The following is a 6000-nucleotide window of genomic DNA, read 5'->3' as shown; positions in this document are numbered from 1 at the left end:
AGTATCTACCAACACACCCTTGCTCTTTGCCTCCTCTGCCATAGCCATTCCTCACCAGTGGCCCCAGAATGTCCAGTAAACGATCCTGACACTGCTTAAGTGCCCTCTCTAACCCTTTTCTGGGACTTCTACCCATCTTAAATGAGAAACCGATCAAATCAGGATCTAAATCATGCATAGCACAAGCCTTGTCATCAACTACCGACCTAGAGCACTCATTACTGCCCTGGATTCTTTCTCTAATGGCCTTCTTATCCATAGCTTTAAAACCTTCGCCACATGCATACGTGGCCACCAATCTGCACTTCTTGGGTGCCTTATCATTTCCGGGCTGAACATATCCTCTCCTTCTGGATCTTTGACAATCCCTCTCTCTTTCCTCTCCTTCTCAACTTTGTCTATATCCATGTTCCAACCATCCTCAAAATAATCATCTAATAGGAATTCATCACCGGCCTCATATTCCTGACTAATCTCATCCTCCTCATCTTTTCCAAATTCACTTGTACCGCTAACGACACCTTCTTTTGTGCTGCAAAGGACACCTTTATCATTTGTGGCGCTTGGCACATCTTTCTAGTTTGTCGGGAATCTGACACCAACCTCCATATTTTTTACCCTCCTTCTCCTTTTCCCTATTCCTCTCTTCAAATTGTCTTCCTCATCTACTGACCAAAATTCCTCTTCCGACAAATCCACAGCCCTCTTCTTTCTTCTCACCTCTTCCTGCACCATTCTCCACAAAGATGATTCTCCTGCACCAGAAGATTCTCCCTCTTCGCTCATACTTCTTTCCTTTCTGAAAATATCTAAAACCAATTCTGTCTAACACCTTCCTCTAATAATCCAAACCTCCCTGTAATTCAAAACCTTTCCTTTTATCCTTATTTTTTTTTTCTAATGTCTAAAGCAAACGCAACCGCTCCGACCAACCAATCTGTCAAAATCAGCTGTTTGACAGTTAAGTTCAGTTGGTCTGAGCAACGATCATCTCCTACTTTAGTAAAAAGGCAGATGGTTACCTTCAACCAACCTGTATAGACTACGCTCGTACCTACCCAAAATGGCCGCCACGTAACATCGTCACGAATGTATGCGTGACAACGTCCTGACTGCCACTACGAGCGCCACCAAGGAACAATCCTGTTCCCAAGTAGCGCTCTCACACTCCAGAGATCTCGCGCCGGCACAGGTCAGTTACATTTAAACTTACCGTTCATGGAGCGCGAGCTAAAACAACAGTTTGCGCTCCTACAGAAAAGCGATTCTTTAACAAAAACCTCAAATTTTTCCAACCTAACTACGAAATGCTTCAAACCCATAAATTGGGTTAAATCAATAAAGATTAGCTTTTACTTACCTCAATTTAAACCTATTATGTCCCCTCTCTTAAAATGTTAATTAAATTCAATCAACACAAGTTCTCCAAACATACTCTAAACTAAAAAAGAATCCCAAACCAAAATCTTATCACACAAAAACTATACATTTAAATTCGCACCATTCTGATGCTATACTTATCTGTTAAGGAGCAGCACATAAAAGAGGAAGATGACTGCTGTTTTGGGACTTAGATAGACTTTGCCATTCTAGTTCTGGAATTTTTTAATGTTAGGGTTGTTTGCTTTTCAGTGCAGCGAGGAGTTGCAAATAAAAGATGTCTGCATAATGCTAGCCTCCGGTCTTGACATGAAATCATGAGCATATTGAAGGGCCTGGAAAAGCTTTCCTTCCTACTTGGAAGATCAAATCAGGTCATTAATCAATCCAATAGCTCTGTACGAGAAGGACTACTACTACTATTCTCCAAACAGTGCCCGCTATGTCCTCGGGTGCCAGAGGAAGTAATTCCATGTGCGGTTGTCCTTCCACATCACTTTCAGCGACAGCAATTCTGGCCCCTCCAGAAATGTTTTCCTGTGATCCACATTGTTTTCAAGCCTTTATGGTGAAGTGCTTTTGTGCAGGGCCTTGTAGGGATGGTGTGCGGGGTTGCGTGCCTAGCAAAGAATGATCATGGATCACTAAGGTTCTGGTTAAGAAAATACATTTTAGATGATCTAAAAGTAAACTCACTAATTTATAGAACATTTGTGGCAGCAGCAGATTTGCTGCAATTAGATCATTCTTTGATTTTCAGTTTGACTATGCAGATATATAACGCTAGCCTAAAACAAGGCACCTGGGCTTTGAGTTTTCGTATGGATATGGAGGCCTGTATTTTAAAGAGGGGTCACCATCCAGCTATTTATTTCTGCCTAATAAATAAAGCACAGACTTAGAGTTTTTGGAATCTGCCATATAGAGTGCAATGCCTCTGGATACTTTTGAGGCAGGGTATGCTCCATTTAAATCCCTTCTGGCCAAATGGTATGGTTCATCAGCAGTTTGTATTCTGTGCCAAAATGGCTTTCAAGATCATACAAAAGTCTTATTTGTTTGCCCTGCTCTTCTACTATGTCAGCGGGATTGGTTGAAGCTGATATGTTTGCAATTGTCCATTCTTTCAGCCTCAGCTGTATTACAGTCACTTTATTTACCTCCGAATTAATTATTCTGTAATATATTTTTTAACTTTTTAAAGTGTTTTCTAAAGCTGTAATAATGGTGTATTAGCTGGTATGCTATAAAGGTTGTTAATGTTTTTTAAGTGGGCATTATGTTTTCTTATGTACTGAGACATTCGAACTTTGTTGTTGCTACTTTGTTGTATATAAAAGAAATCGTCTAAATTTTGCACATTGTGAATTGATGGCACGAAAGACAAGTAGGTACTTCTGGTACAATATTCTGCTGCTTATGGGAATATGTTTCAAATTAATGCCTTAGAACCGTGGATATATATATTTTTTTATTTTTATAAAGATTTTATTGTAACAACAATGATCTGCGTACACAAATATACATTCATGATGGTGTCGGGGCCAAAACTCCTCAGGATCGTACGTTGCTCAAATGGTCCACCTCTCGACACCACCACGGTCTGAACGTAAGTACACAGACTCCATGGAGTGCTCAAGCGGGGGAAGGGAAGGAAGGGGACAGCGGGGAGTGAGACCTGTAAAAGAACAAGATAGGTATAAACACCAAGACCACCTATAGCTTCTTCCTTTCCTACCCTAACCCTCTTAGATGATAAGTAGAACCCTTAAGGGCTGTACCTGTAAAGAAATAAAGCCTTCTCTTCTACTATGCGTATCACCTAGGATGAGTATAAGTTGGCAGCTCGATCTAGAGGTGAAACATAACAATCAGCAGGTCTCTCAGCTTGACAGAACATTAATAACGGAGGGTACACAGTGGATAGAACAACATACCAATTAGTCAATCCGATTTGGCGGAGACAGGGGTGTCGAAGAGCCGTCCTCCAGCTCACTCTCTGTACCCCTGCTTCTAGGCACATAAAGAAACATACATGACTAATTAACCATGGCTGCAAGTACACCAACTTATACCAGGAATCAGAGGTTTGCCCTCTGTCGCAATACGTCTTGAACAGAGGCCTGAAGACACAAGGGGATTTTCACAACGCACAAGGAGAGTACACAACCGTCTCACTCACTCTTGAAGGCGCCTCTCTCTGAGGAAGAGTTAAAACTCACTCTTGAAAAGTAACATAAACACATAGAAAGCGCCCATTGCTCCGGGCGGTTTAAGTGAAGGAAACGGAGTGTTTGTTCTTCTCAATGAACAAGGCCGTATTATCAGGGCTACTGAATAAACAATCGTTTTCCCCGCATGAACCGATGTTGGTTTGCCAACGCGGGAAAACGATTCTGGACTCGATTGCCCAGAATCCTTAGCAGCCTGTTAGGATCGTTGTAAGGTAATTTATCAGGGAGTTTATATCCTTTGATATTCAGATAGGTAACAGTAGTACAAGCGTAATCAAGGAAAAGAGGCTATGCTGCTTAGCTACTCCGCAAGGAACATGTATATAGTTCCGCCAACGGAGCAACCCACCGAAGTAGCGTTAGTGCCCCCTCAGTCGCCACCACAAGAAAAAGAGCCCACAGCGTGTGACCTGGTAACGGATTAGTGAGTTTTTGGTGCACAAAGCACCCTTACCAGCCTCCTTCTTCACTGCAACTCCTTACGAAAAAACAGTAATCAGCGTCTCTCCGATGTTCCGGGTGTTCTTTGAAGGAAACGCCTCAGGCGCGTGCTGACGTCACCGGCGTCATAATCGCAGAGGCTCATGGGATTCGTAGTTTAGTTTACTACAGCCGCGCTGTAGCACGTTGGGGCAGTGTTCTTCCGTTTTCCCTTCAGATGGGACGCAACAGATGGTAGCCACTTACAGTCAATCGATATGTATTTCGACATTGACACATATATGGCTTCAGTAATATCACATGTCTTCGTCCGTTTCACTATCTGTCTCTGGAGGCGTACAGATGTTTACCCTATAGACGTTCCATTTGCCCCACACTATTCCCCATTTCTTTGGGCATTTCCTGCTAATAAATGTAGCCTTCTCTGCTACCATAACCATATCCATATCTTTACACCAATTCACTAATGTCAGTATAACGTTGGCTATTTTTAATGATTGTTTGATTTATTGATGGGATGGTTCATACTTCATTATGTAAAAAGAAGCTCTGTTTATTTTGCACTGATGGCACAAAAGGCGCTTTATGTACTTTTAGGTACAATATTCTGCCGCTTAATGAGAAATTGTTTTAAATGGATGTTTTAGAACCTAGGATACTTCTTAAGATTGTTGGATATATTGGAGGGGTAGGTCGCATTTTTATAATGTGTATACATTTGTAGTTTTATCTCATTTGAATGTATGAAGTTTTGAGATTTTATGTGGACCTCTTTGGAGTTCCATAGCATAAATAAAAATAACCTTGAAACTTGTGCAATGCACCATTTTTGGGCAAACCCACAACATTTAATCTGCGGCTACTCCCTTAATATTAAATCAGAGTCCTTGGATTTCTAATTATGTGATCTTTGTACAACAATTTATGACAATACTTGAGAAGAAACAGACCTGATCTGCTGTTCATAGTGCCCTGCTTACCCTGGAAGTTGGTCTCATACATCAGTTGCTTCTAGCAATTAGTTTCTAAAAATTTGTGGACGGATCAGTCTGCTGTAGCAGTATTTTATCACGGTTTTCGGTAAGGGCTCAAGGAAGTGCTATCACTGGTCATTAATTTACGCACTACTTCCACAGTACTAATTGTCCTCACCTTAGAAATAGATGCCCAGCACAGTAAGCAGTGACAAGAACAAAGGTGAGTTCAACAGAAGCCAATGGTATCTCCCTAAATGGAACATTCTAAAGAGGAAGCAATTTCTTTAGAAGAGGCAATGCAGTTAAGAAACATTAGCCGAACCTTGAGTCTGGAAGAAAAGAATCAACAAAGAAAAGAGGGCTTGTGCAAGTATTGTAGTACGCCTGATTATTTCATCAGAGACTGTATGTGTTTGGTGGGAATTTCCAGGACTCCACTGTTAAAGGCAAACTCCGGTTGAGTCCCTGTTTCAACCCAAGGTTCGCACCTAATATGAACAACTTGAGCTTTTTCAGTTGCCAGTACAGCTACTTGCCGGACAAGGGCCCTAACTATTCCTGCTCTCATTGGTTGTGGTGCTTCTGAATGTTTTATGGATAATAAAGTTTTATCAGTAGTACCCCATTCCAGGACAATCCAAGGAGACACCTGAGGATATTGTGGGAATAGATGGAAAATCCCTGTTATAGAATTCTTCCTTAAGTTTTCTGTGCCACATAAGGAGAATGATTCATTAAGGTTTTCGAAGGCTTATAAAGACGTGTTTAGCAAGAAGGGAGCAAATCAGCTGCCTCTGCATTGTCTCTACACCTGTCCTACTTGGTTCACGAGGTAAAGATGCCACATGGGAGAATTTACCCCTTAATGATAAGAGGATTGGTAATTCAGGAATACCTTAAAAAAACACTACAAAAGGACTTTATCCACCAATAAACTTTGCCTACAGGAGTTCCTGTTTTCTTCATAC

This window comes from Triturus cristatus, chromosome 11, assembly GCF_964204655.1.
Source record: "Triturus cristatus chromosome 11, aTriCri1.1, whole genome shotgun sequence".
NCBI classification, from domain to species: domain Eukaryota; kingdom Metazoa; phylum Chordata; class Amphibia; order Caudata; family Salamandridae; genus Triturus; species Triturus cristatus.
The sequence above is the reverse complement of the archived record's forward strand: the minus strand, read 5'-3'. Positions refer to the sequence as shown.